The sequence below is a fragment of the Rhinolophus ferrumequinum genome (genome assembly GCF_004115265.2).
Source record: "Rhinolophus ferrumequinum isolate MPI-CBG mRhiFer1 chromosome 3 unlocalized genomic scaffold, mRhiFer1_v1.p scaffold_36_arrow_ctg1_4, whole genome shotgun sequence".
Lineage (NCBI taxonomy): Eukaryota > Metazoa > Chordata > Mammalia > Chiroptera > Rhinolophidae > Rhinolophus > Rhinolophus ferrumequinum.
The window spans coordinates 1,864,988-1,877,739 of NW_022680354.1; the positions used below are offsets into that span (position 1 = coordinate 1,864,988).

Genomic DNA, 12,752 nt, shown 5'->3' on the forward strand with positions numbered 1-12,752 from the left:
TCGCTCTGGGTCCACTTGAACCTGGATGAATCTGAATTCTGAAGAGGCCAGAGACAGACAGAGCCCAACAGAAAACTGATTACATTTTATTAAAATCACACGTTAATTTGTGCACGTGAAATTATGGACGCTCAGATAGTGTGGACACATTCATTGCCAAAACACCGAAGGGTAGGATGAGAGTGAAGGGAAGAGCTGAGAAAGGCGTTCGCAGCACCGCAGGGTGGGTGCAGAAGGCGCTGGGCTGCAGTGCGGATGCCCCTGGCTTAGAGTCTTGACATGATGTCACCACACACCCTTCCTTTAAAGCAAGGATTTGGGGTCAGGGAACCCTGAGTCCTCATGACGACTTCTGCCAGAGTCAGGCAGTGCTGCACGTGCGCATGTAAAGATCAAAATGATTACCGACAAGGGGAAAACATTGAATGAAAACTTGAAATGTTAACTTGAGACTCGGCATTAAAATATCTGTGCGTGTGAGCTGTAGGAAGGTTTTGTTCTCGTGAGACACAGATGCAGAAAAGCCTTCTGAGTTTACTTAACTGTGATTTTATTTCGCTATTTCAAAGAGATACTGTCCCGTTGGCCATATTATACGCGCACAAACCAAGTGGCAGCTTTGCAGAAATTACAAGCCCAATGGAGGGTGAACTGTGTTGTCTGGTGTCATAAGTCTTCCCTGGAATAAACCGAGACAGCGCTGCCTCGGTTGAAATGCTATTTTTTACCATTTTAGGGCCACCCACACGTTCTGCCTCACTTCTTCTTCTTTGATGGACCTGACTTCCTCACGTTAGAAGTATCTTCTAACATTGAATCCTTTTCCATTTACAAGTCTCTAATATTGATTCTAATATTGAATTCACTTCTGGAGTTACCAATGATTGTTTTTTTAACAGGCTTATGTCTCCCCCATTTTTCACCCATGCATAGAAAATTACAGATTGTATTTGAAGGGAAAATTTCTTGTGGAGGCAAAAATATCTACCTAAATTGAAAAAACTCAATTGTATTTGAAATGCAAGTTTCGGCTTGCCATTCACATGAGAATACTCTTGGCCTTGAACCCATTCCCTTAAAGATTTAAAGACACACGTGCACACACAAAACCCTGAAGTGTAGTTTTTAATTCGTAAGATTTTCCGCTTTCCCTACTTTGCATCCCTTCCAGTTTTCCTTGTATTTTAGAGGCACGGAGGAAGCCAGCACCCCACCATCAGTCCCCACACAAATGTCACAGCTATTGGCTGATCCAATCGGATTCATCCAAACCGGGCAGACTCCCTCTTGTGGGTGTGTCAGAGTGAGTGACACAGGCCGGTGCTGGGGGTGAAATAGCCCGGCCGAAAATGCAAACTTGAGCCTCAGTTACAAATGTCATGGTCACAAGTACAGATCACATTACAGTTACCACAGAGCGAGGCTGGTTTATCTGAATGGACTTCTCTTGGTGATGAGGTGACAGCGGCCACGGGATGAGTGACACCTTGAGAGACAGCCCTGTCTTGTGCGACAAAACGTGGACAGTGGCAAGAGGCACCCGTGTGTTTGCCCCGCCACCCCGACCCCCGGGCTCCCGGAAGCAGAGCTCCCACTTGGCGCCAGGCCTGGTGTTTCTGTGGCCTCCGTCCTGCCGTCTGCACAGCGGAGAAGCTTCTCGGTGTTCCCGGCTGTGGCTTGCTCGGACTCACTGCCGTTACATGGCAGGGATTCGCGTGCTCCAGCACCGCCCATGACATGGCAACATGGGTCGTTCTTGAGTCCTTCAAACATGCTGTGATGGGCACTGGGCAGGAGACCTCACCGAAGTGAGCGAAGACTAAACTGGCAGAACGGTCGCCAGTGTTCCGAAGCGAGCTCTCTGAAGGGCTCTGACCCGAACCTTGGTCTTTGAAGTACAGTTTGTTGGAAACCCGTTCCCACTGCTTTGTAATCTTAGCCTTGAGCACGACGCTGTGAGGCTTTGTACAACGATGAGGCGAGTGTGTCACGAATGCTCTGAATACATTCGGAGCCTAAGCCGACAGCGGTTCAGAAACCGGCATTCAGAGTGTAAAGGCCCAGGTGTGTGTAGGGTGGCACCACTGTCACAGCGCTGGTCCTGACGTGGCACGATTTCAAATTAGGTTGTTTGCTATGTTGCTATCACAGTTTTAGGTATGGTGCTAAATACTGGTCAGTCAACCTGGCGTTAGACGGGCAACTTGATGATGTCATTCTTTTCCACGAAAGTATATAAATCCTCACTTTCTTTTCTCAGTGAAGTGACAGCTAAGAAAATCTGTTTCAAGCGTCTCCATTTCATCGGGCATGTTTTCTGGTGTTTGACTGGCTTGGCGGTCGGTGCTGTGTTCAGTGGTTCTTGCCGTTCACTGGTTTTTGACATGAACCCCTACCGGAATCGCTGTTCAAAAAACGTAATTTGGTTCTTGTGGAAGCCACTTTCAGAGAGTTTTGCTTGTCCGTGGCTGTGGATTCAGGAAGCTCAGACTGTCACGAGCGTGGCATTATCCTGATGCCACGGGGACACACCTGAATTCAGGGCTGTCTGTGTCTCCACTGTGAACCCCACCGTGTCCTGTCCTTGCTGCAACATTTTCCCAGCATGTTGGGCGCAATGTTGGTGAGTGTGTTAGACACTTTTACCAGATGTTACGAGAGGCATTGTGAATGAACTTCTTCTGTAAGACGCGGCAGCATACCGGGCGTGGAGCCAGGCCGCTGGCCACGCGTGCGGAGGCATCCTGTCACTGTGCCTTTCACGCTCATTGGTTCTGGGTGACACTCTCATTGGTTCTGCGTGACAGAATGCTAATCCCCTCAGCAAGGAACTCAGATGGGTGCCTGGGCGTCCTCTCTTCCCGTTGCGTTTCTCTGAACTTGATGCCTGCCAGTTATCTGCGCTTTGCTGTTCCAAGAGCCCGTCTCAGCCCCTGTAATGAGCTCACGGGACCAGGTCGCTGCCAAGGAGACAGAAGTGTCAGACATCCATCCGTTGGGAATTAACAGCAACTCGTCTCTGACATACCAGCGTAGGAAGCCTTGGTGCTCTGGGCCTGGGAGCCCTGGGGTCTGGAGCAGACGCACCTGGGGACATGCAGGTTCCTTGTGTCTGGCTCTCTCGAGTCTCTCCCCATGATGGTAGCGCCGGGCTGGAGCGGCCTGATCCCAGGACCAAGACGGAGGGGTGGCGGAGACCCCACAGAACAGCTTCCTGGGGCTTCTCCGGGAGTTGGGGGAGGGCTGCGGGCTCCCTGGGTCCCAGAGCTGACCAGCCAGGGTGGTTAAGACCTGTGCCAGCAGCACGAGCTGGCCCTCAGGCAGGGGCGTCTGTTTCTCTGAATGAACCATGGCAGTGGGGACACCATATGTCGGGGACAGCCCTGCTTTGCCCTGTTCCCCTGCAGTCCCTGAGGGGCTGTGCACTGAGACCCGGCTGTAGGGGCGTCTGGGAAACCGACGGTGGCCAGTTTGACCTCCACAACCTTCTGTCTGACACTGATGGATGCTGACCCAGGACAACCGCCTTTAGTGACTGCAGTCTTCACCGTCGGGGCGACTTCCAGGGGGCTGACATTTTCCTCAAGAAGCCAGAGCTGTTACGGGGTCTCTTTGAAATGTCTGATCTCTCTGTAAAATACAGATAATGTGTGTGTGATGCTTTGAGCACATCCTGCAAAGTAATGCGAACGTTTATGGTGTGGTAAGATGTCTGTGGTGCACGAGGGCCCGAGCAGCGTGTGGTGACACTGCTGTTTGGAGAAGCCACGTGGACAGGGCAGCCGGGGCTTTGCGTCCTCACGCCCTGCGCTCGCCTGTGCCCCCATCGCTGCCCATGGGGGCCGGCCCTGTCCCCACCTGCACACACACCATCCCTTTCACCCCGCCGCACTTAGTGGCACTGTCCCCCGTGGGCATGGCTGAGACAGTGGGTCACCTGCCCTGGGACCGTACTTTTCCTGTCCTCTGCCCTGGGTCCCGCCTGTCCCCACTCCCCAACCCGCTTCTCCCACTTTCTACTACCAATCCGAAAATACCTGTGAAGGCCCTCGAAATCCTCTTTATTCCCGCCACAAAAATCTTCATGTCTCTCTTCCTCTTGTAATTAAAGTATTTCTCTTTTCTCTGTAATTAAAGGTGTGAATTTCAAGAGCTTCTTTTCAAAAAATGATTTTTTTCCTCGACGGTTTGGTTCCTCGACGGTTTGGATTTGTTTCATTAGTACTCTAGCCATGGCATTGACCTCTACAGGTCCTTTTGCCAACTGTTCCTTTCAAACTGGAGTTTAGGGATCTAGGGGGATTCACCCCTTCTCCTGCTTCTGGGTAGTGATGTCCACCAGCTGCTGGCATGACACACGTGCTCCCACTGCCCTGGGTGGGCGGGGGTCTCCAGACACAGGGGGGCTTCAGAACATAAATGTGGTTGGATCAACAGCAGGACGACCGAATTTCAGCTTTATTTAGTTCTGATTGATTTAAACGTGAATGGCGGTCGTGGCCCAGGGTTTCTGTTGGGCGGTGCGGATCTAGAGGACAGTGTGCTCCATGCTCCAAGGTTTTGCCTGGGTGGCAGGTGAAACGGATCCAGGCCACCTGGCCAGCCTTCAGGTTCTTCCACGAAACACTTCAGGTGGTGAAACGTACAGATCAGGGGAACTGGCTCTGCCTGTGTTAGCCCCTGAGGCCGGGAGGCAGACGCCCCAGAGAGAGGAGCCCCCGACGGACCACAGAGGCGGCCAGCAGCCAATGTGAGTGTGTGTGTGTGTGTGTGTGTGTGTGTCGGGGGGCTGCTTCCAGACCCCTGCCTGTCTCTGAGATTGTGCGTGTGCGTTTCAGTAAAGGTGACAATGGTGAATCGTGGTATGAGGACCCGGGGAGCTGTGGCGACTGCATTTCAGAGAACTGTGAAGAGGCGTCTCTGCCAAGGAGCCCGGGCCTGGGCTGTCTCCCAGCGTAAACAGGTGTTTAAACATGTGCAGAATGTGATTCCCGTGTAAGGCCAGGGCCTGGGGAGAGCCGTTCGTCCCTCTGGTGGAGCCCGCACTGCATCTCGTCCAGCAGGGCCAGAAACCCGAGGGAGAACTGGGAGAGCAGGACAGCAATGTTGTGACCCGTCCCTCCTGCCCCATCCGGGTGCCTCCCAGGGCTTCTGTTCTGCAGTCAGTCCTGCGCGAGCTGACTATGACAGACTTTGGCATCTGTGTCTTGGAGGAAGAAGAGCCAGCCCTGGACCTTTGGGCCCAGTGTCCTGCCATACATGAGGGACCAGTCAGTGGGACCGGCCCAGAATCCTCGGGTCGGTTCTGGCTGCATCACACTCACTGGGTGACCTCCTCTGGGGGCCTCTTCTTCATCCGTGCCTCTGTGAGCTTTACCCACCTAACCTTTGGGCTCTGTCCACATTCCATCTGAAAGGGCAGCTCCTGCATTTGTCCCCAGGGCACGTGAGCAAGGCCCTTGGCTCTTACTGTCACAGCACAAGGGACCTGGGCTTCCTTCAGGTTTCTCTCACGTTGGGTGGTGGTGGTGTTTGGAGGAGGTGCGTACGGGGACATGAGGGTCTCGTCCATCCCCTCCTTTCCCCGGGAACCCTCTCTGCTTACCCCAGCCTCTGCGTGTGCAGGTCCATCAGTGGTGGGGTGAGGGGGGTTCCTGCTGACTCTGAATACAGGACGGCTGGCACAGGGGCGTTCCGTTGTCCGGCTCGCTCATGCGGCAAACCCTTGCCGAGAACCTGCTCTGTGCGTGGACTTGTCGGGGAGGCACTGCGCCACGGAGTCCGTGACCCCTCAATCGTGTGACCCTGCTTAGCAGCTAAACGTCTGCACTTTCAAGGTCTTTACTGGGCACACATGTTGCCCCAGACAGGGAGGATCACGAACACAGGAAGAAACGCGGGTGGGTGGGACGTTGTACGCGGTATTTCGGATACTCCGTGGGTCTCCCTGGAGCTGGGATGCAGACGTGGAACTGGGCTCTGTTCAGAGATCAGAAGCCCCTGGTCTTTATGCGATGTGATCATGCTTTGGCACTTTTTAAGGTACCAGTGGAGGTGCGCGTACGTGAGACCGCATGGCTACTGCCGTGCGTGTCCCAGTCCCATGGAGCGGGCTCGCTCACCTGCTGCCTGGCGGACGAGGCCATCTCGCTGGGGCACCATGGCACGTTGTTTCCAGCAGGCTCTGTCTTTGTTTCCTGTTTCTAATCCTTTAGTTATGGCTTCAGTGGAAGTGATTTCACCCCAGAGCACGTAGTCTCCACTGAGGTTTGGCTAAGAAACAAAGTATCTGGTGTGTCGGCTTTTGGATGCACTTCCCCTGCTTTGCAGGTTATTCTGCTAGTCTCTAAAGTGTGTTAGAGCAATTTGCTCTAAATGCCTTGCAATGAGCAGGAGGCTTAAGAAAGAAATTCTCGCTGCACGCCTGTGGAGATGCTGTTTCATCGGCGGATGCATTTGATATTCTGAGGGGAGTAAGGACGCAGGGAAGATGGTGGCAGTCTGTCCTTCCGTTCGGCTGTCCCAGAAAATGTGAAGCTGTTAGGGAATTTATGGACTATATATTTAGTAAAACAGCTGCTTTCTAAACACAAATATAGGGCGACCAGGGTATATGGCGCCAGCGCTGGACACATGGATGCCGCAGCTTTTCTCCCTGCCATCCATCAGGTCAGGTGTCACCGTGTCCCCTGAAAGCAGCAGCTCAGAGCACAGCGCAGATAGCACGGCCCAGGGTCCAGGCGTTACGTCCCGTTTACTCCACGTGGAATTCCTGGGTTCCACTCGTGTCCCACCAGGGTCTGCGATGGAGCCCGGGGAAGTGCCTGGTGGACCAGCAGCGCCACTGACGGTGCTGCTTGCGAAGCCTGGCCCACTGGGATTCCCGTGGGTGTGCAGAGCGGGCTGTGTAGGAAACAGGGTCTGTCACGTGCTAATACACATGTTCAAGGTTGATGTGCCCTGTTATTTTTAGACACTTCTCATTTAACCTACTTTATCTCGTCGGGACTCACTCCCCAGGTAGAATGTTTGTTTTTGGTATCACCGAAGGGCAGAGTTTATGTGTGATCTTTGGTGTGTTTCAGCCTAGAGATGGATGAAATACACATGGCATCAGAAGGCACTGCACAGAGGCCCTGCAGGGAGTGCTGGGCTTTCTGGGCAGGAGGCAGGTCTGTTCTGTTCAGTGCAGTCCCATGAGAATGCCGAGGGTATCCATGGCCTCACCCTCTGTTATTCCCATATTCCCACATCAGTTTTCCCAGACACCTTCTCTTCCCCTGCCACATGCCCTAGTAATTTCGTAGTGAGTCCCACAGGGTTGTGTTAATACGGCACGTCAGGCAGTAAACATTTACTGAGCGCCGACTGTACACCCGGCACTGTACTGGGATGCTGAGGCCACATAGGAAAATGCAGGTCATCTCTACCCTGTAAGAGTTCCGGTCCCATGGGCTCTAAAGCAGCTGGTCGAGTGTCCAGTATACTGTTCTCCCATTTCCCAAACTGTATTGTTTCTCAAAGCTGTGACCTGCGGAAAACATGTAAGTTGTTAAATACTCACTTGGCCAGTGCCTGATTTCTTATTGAGATCTTGCATAAGAAACTGGCACTTAATAATTGCTGAACTCATGAAGACATTGTCTGCCCAGGCCCCGTGGGCCCTCTGTGAATTCTTAGGTGACCAAAGTGTGAGGCGGCCCTCTGCTAGAGTGGGTATGACCTTGACAGCGTAAGGTCAGCACCCCTGCAGTATTTTATGGGGTATTTGTAAGCTCCACCTCGTGCAGACCAGTCACCTCTGATCTGTAGGCATAATGACTGAATATTGACCGTGGTGATTTTTTTCATTGCCAAACATAATTCTTGCATTAATGCAACACTGCCTGCATGCTATTTTATGAAGAAGAATTTTAAAAACAATGAATCCTTATTGAATTTAAATAAATACATATTTGGAAAAATTAATAACTCGAGAGATTTCTTGACTTAAGGAAGTACTGACAAGAAGCAAAAATATGTTTTCATCATTGAAATTAATACTAGTGTGGAGTGAGGGAAGGAAAATAAATTAAATGTTGTGGAAAGGAAGAGGTTTGTGAGCAGGAAGTACAACACATGTCCGTCCCTAGCTGTGGGGCCAGGAACCGAAACCTTGTGTGCAGAGTGTGACGTCAAAGAAGGAACTGGAAGAATTCTGGGGAAAGTTGGGTTAGGGGACCAGGAGCCAGGAAGGCATCTGTAAGACACTTACAAAAAGTCTTTTGTCCGTTCAGATAAAACAGTGAAGGCCACATGGTAAAAACAGGAAAACAGCAATGGCTGGTATGTCTCCTGTTTTCATCTCGGTGGTTCTGCACTGTGCATTTCCATATCATCACTGCCCACAAGAAGCGCCCAGGGTGTGCGCGCCTGAGCGTCTCGGCAAGGCTGTGGGGACTGCGTTTCTCTGGGTTGCATCTCAGTCCTGAGAGGACTGTCGTGGTTCCCCACGCTAGGTCGACACTTTTCCTGGTGTGTGGTACTTGGAGGCATTGCTCCAACTCCTGTGTCACCCTGTCCAACATCATTCACCCCTCTGTTGGGTCCCCCTCTCCTGTCACAGGCACCCCACCTCCATTGACCCTGAGTGTAGGATTAAGTCCTCATTTTCTTCTTGCATCTTCCTTGAAAAACCTGCTATCATCTCCTGACCTGGTGGTCATGTGTGGTCCCAGATGGCGTGGGGGTCATGTGTGGTCCAGGTTTTCTGCCTTCTGGATTTTAAGCTCCTGAGGGTGGATCCCTTTTGCGTTTCCACCCTCCTGGAGTTGGGTACAATGCCTGGCAGAGAGTGGTCACTCAGAATTGTTTAATAAGTTTAATTCTAGCTGGATCTGACTTTTGAGTTTCCTTAGAAAGATGAGGCTTTGTCCTTAGTTACAGAGTGTGAAAAGGAGGCAAAGACAGTAGAATGTTGAAGTGCGTGTTTTTAAAGCACACACAAATTGGCTTATATTACTTCCAGCAAATAAATGAATGAATGAGTAAATGAGTGAATGAATGAATGAAAGATTGAATGAGTGAATGAAGGAATGAGTGAATGAATGAATGAGTGAATGATTGAATGAATGAGTGAATGAATGAGTAAATGAAGGAATGAGTGAATGAATTAATGGGTGAGTGAATGAATTAATGGGTGAATGATTGAATGAATGAGTGAATGAATGAATGAATGAATGAATGAATGAATGAGTGAATGATGCCACCGTATCTCTCTGGGAAGAAACACCCCACAGAAAGTGCTGTTTCACATTAGCCTTGAAGCTGCACTTAAGAGGCTCTAGACAGTTTCCACGTTTGTGTCAGATTCAGGTTTTCTATTAAACTGTCAAGTAGGTAACTCTTTCCTAAATCTGAGAAAATCCAGGCTTTGCACTGCTGAAGTTACCCTTTAAAGTAGGCCCGATTTGCAAGCACACTGCCACCTGCCCCTAGCTGTCCCCATGATCCCACCTTATTCGCAGCATGAGTGAGCCTTGTCCTTGGACTAAGCACGAGCACTTGGGGCCCATACCCACCTCCGCATGGCCTGTTATTTAGAAAGTTCTTGCTTTCGTGAATCGTACAGCTGCAGAATCAGGCATTTCAGAGGCATTTTTCTTCCTGTTTACCCATTCTGTATGTTATCCCATATCATCAGGAGTTAAAAAAAAAGTCCTCAGTCAATATTACGGTGGGAAAACCTACCCAATTAAGGTTTGAAGAGTGTTTTAACCTGTTTCTTAAATGTTTGATTTTGCTCCAACTTTTTCTGGCTTAAACCCATGCATTTATTAAGCAAAACGTTGGTCATGTTTCGATCCATTTGCGTCCGACACACTTATCTTCTCAGGCGGGAGCCACGGCGGTGAGCACAGGACATCGCGTATGTCCCCCGGGCCTCCCGCGCCTGCGCTAACGGCACCGTTCCTGGCAGTGGGAGCGGAGCCCCCGCCAGTCGGTGGTGCTTGTTTTCACCGACCGTGTTGCTCAGGATCTAGTTGGTTTCCCAGGAAATTTGGCAAAGTGCCTTTTATCTTAATTACCTATTAATAGTTTGAAAACCCTCAACCAAGTTCTAATGGAGAGTGAACCCTTCAGATTAGGGATGTTTTGTTTTCCTTGAAGGGCTTTGTTTGTTGAGGAATACAATTAAAAGCTCATTTTCCTCCATGCACTGTCTCCCTTGGAATTTAACTGCTATTGAAAATGCGGAGGGGAGAGACGTGCATAGAGTATGTGTTCTCTTATTTCCGAGAAAGAATAGTGCCATTGTTAGTTCTACACCATTAGGTTATCAAGAATTATGGTCAAATTCCAAACGCCTGAATGCTAGGCTTGTGTGTGCGTGTGTGTGCGCGTGTGTGTGTGCGCGTGTGTGCACGTGTGTGCGTGTGTGTGCGTGTGTGTGTGCGTGTGCGTGTGTGTGTATGTGTGCGTGTGCGTGTGTGTGTGCGTGTGTGTGTGCGTGTGTGTGCGTGTGCGTGTGTGTGTGCGTGTGCGTGTGTGTGCGTGTGCGTGCGTGTGTGTGTGCGTGTGTGTGCGTGTGTGCGTGCGTGTGTGTGTGTGCGTGTGCGTGTGCATGTGTGTGTGTTAGGAGAGACAGAGCTTCTCTCTTCCCATTTAGAGAAAGTGATAATTACGAGGTCTTACCCTAAGCCATCAGCATGTCCTCACGTAGGGTTCCAGGAAATAGACCATCTCTTCCACATAAAATTAGCAGGACTTAGGTTTATTCCATTTTTTTATTTAAGAGAGAATATTGGATGGGTTCCTATGTGAGGCTGGGTCCTGAGCATGTTACATGTTCAGATTTGTTCACTATTGTTTCTCTCTCTCGCACCCCCCGCCCGTCTCTCTCTGTTTCTCTCCATCGCTCTCTTTCTCTCCCTCTCCTTGGCTGTCTCTCTTTCTCTAGCTCTCTCTCTGTCTCCATTTGTCTCTGTCTCTCCATCTTTCTCTGTCCCTGTCTCTCTGTCTCTCTGTCCCCCGCTCCCCAGTGACGCACTGTGGGGCCAGCTGTGTGTTATGAGAACAGTCCACCTGAACTCTCCGTGGCTTGTGAGGAGAGAAATGAGCACTTTGTAGTGAGAACTTTGTAGAACAGAAGTGGCGTGTCAGGGCTGGCGGACTCCTAGGAAAGAAGACTGAAGAGACTCGTAGGGGACATTGCCCTCCCCTACTGTAAGCCTCCAGGGCACCTCCATGGCTGGAAAGTTGAAATACAGTTTCGGGTGAAGTGAAAAATGGGGTTGAAACTCCTTAGTGACAGTTCAATCCCAGGTACTTAGGTACCTGCTCTGCCCATTTTTAAGGGAAAAAAAAACAACACAGTTTCAAAGAACCCAGAAAAGGCAGTGATCTATTTTCACTTGAGCACAACTCGTTTCAGCAAGTGAGAAGTGCGCGCATGCTGTTTGAACTTGACCGATTTGAGAAGTACCGCTCCTGTGCCCAGGAGGCCCCACTGAATGGAAGTCCGTCACCTCCAGGTGCTGCTTACCAGTCGCTTGACTGACACCTTCATCCAGAAATGGGAAAACGACCACTGCTGAGCAGTTTCTCCCTCTTGCAAGCGAACGCTCTGAGATGGCACGTGCACCTGCCCTGCCACAGAGCGCCCCGGACCTTCCTGGCCAGGACCGCAGGGTGTGGGCTGTGGGGACCTGCCGCCTGTGTGAGGGACATGGCCCTGGCAGTCTGCCCTCTGGGGTCGTTCTTCTCTCCAGGGATTGCTCTCAGCCTCAGCTCTTGGGTAATTTCTAAGCGGTGCCACTCGGTCCCTCAGGGCCTCAGGGGAGCGCTTGGGCATCTTTTCAAGGAATGAAGGAGCCTGAGTTTGAGAATTTCCTTTTCCCTCTTACTTACGAGGGACCCATGGAGGCGGGTCCCTGGACCTTTGCTGAGCCTATTCCTGGTTCTCCAGCTCAGACTGGAGGACGGGCTTGGTCCTTTGAGCAGAGCTGTCTCCATCTCATAATGTTACTGGGGCAAACGACGCCAGGTAGACCTGTTCAAATCCACAGGGACCCAGCGGGCCCAAACGCCCTGAGAGCAATAGTGAGAACCACAGCTCTGATTGTCTCCTTTCCCCCTTTCTTTCTTTCCTTTAATGCATTACTAATGCCCCAGAAGTCAGAGACAGCACGTCTGTGGGGCAGGTGACATTCCAGTGACCACAGCCTTACGATGGTTCCATGTGTCCTGTCACATGAAGCCTTCCTACGAGCTTTCTGAGATCCGCCCTCTTGTGTGCTGGCCCATCTGGCATCAGGAGGACTAGGCAGGACTGCGGTTGGAGCACAAGGGTGGGACTGGGGGTCCGGCGTGGGCGGGGAGCGCCATGCATTGTCCTAGGAGGGCAGGCGTGGGAGCGGGCGGCCAGGTCGCAGGTGTCACTGGGAGACACTGCTGTCCCCAAGAGATGTGTCAAGGATATCAGAGGAGCCAAGGCAAAGATGGGAATCCGGGGCACTGCTGTGAGTGAAAGGCCCCTGGTGTGGTCTCCATGGGCTCAGTCCCCGGGGAGGGCGGGCCCCTGACGCCAGGTCCACTCCATGCTGTGGGTGACATGTGCCAGGTGTGGAGAAGTAGCAGGCATTTCGTAGAAATAGTTTCCTTCAGGGCGTGGGCATTTACTTGGAAAGTGATCATCCAGTTCAAACAAGGGCCTATGGATGGGAAATGAGGTTGTGGGGCCATTTAGAGCGGGGCCCGTCCGATCGAGGCTG

At 51.4% G+C, this 12,752-nt stretch overlaps 1 protein-coding gene across 2 annotated transcripts in view; it reads left to right on the plus strand.

Moving 5' to 3' along the window:
- Nucleotides 1-12,752, plus strand: part of SMOC2 (SPARC related modular calcium binding 2) — a 165,691-nt gene that overhangs the window by 34,950 nt on the left and 117,989 nt on the right. The window lies entirely within an intron of this gene.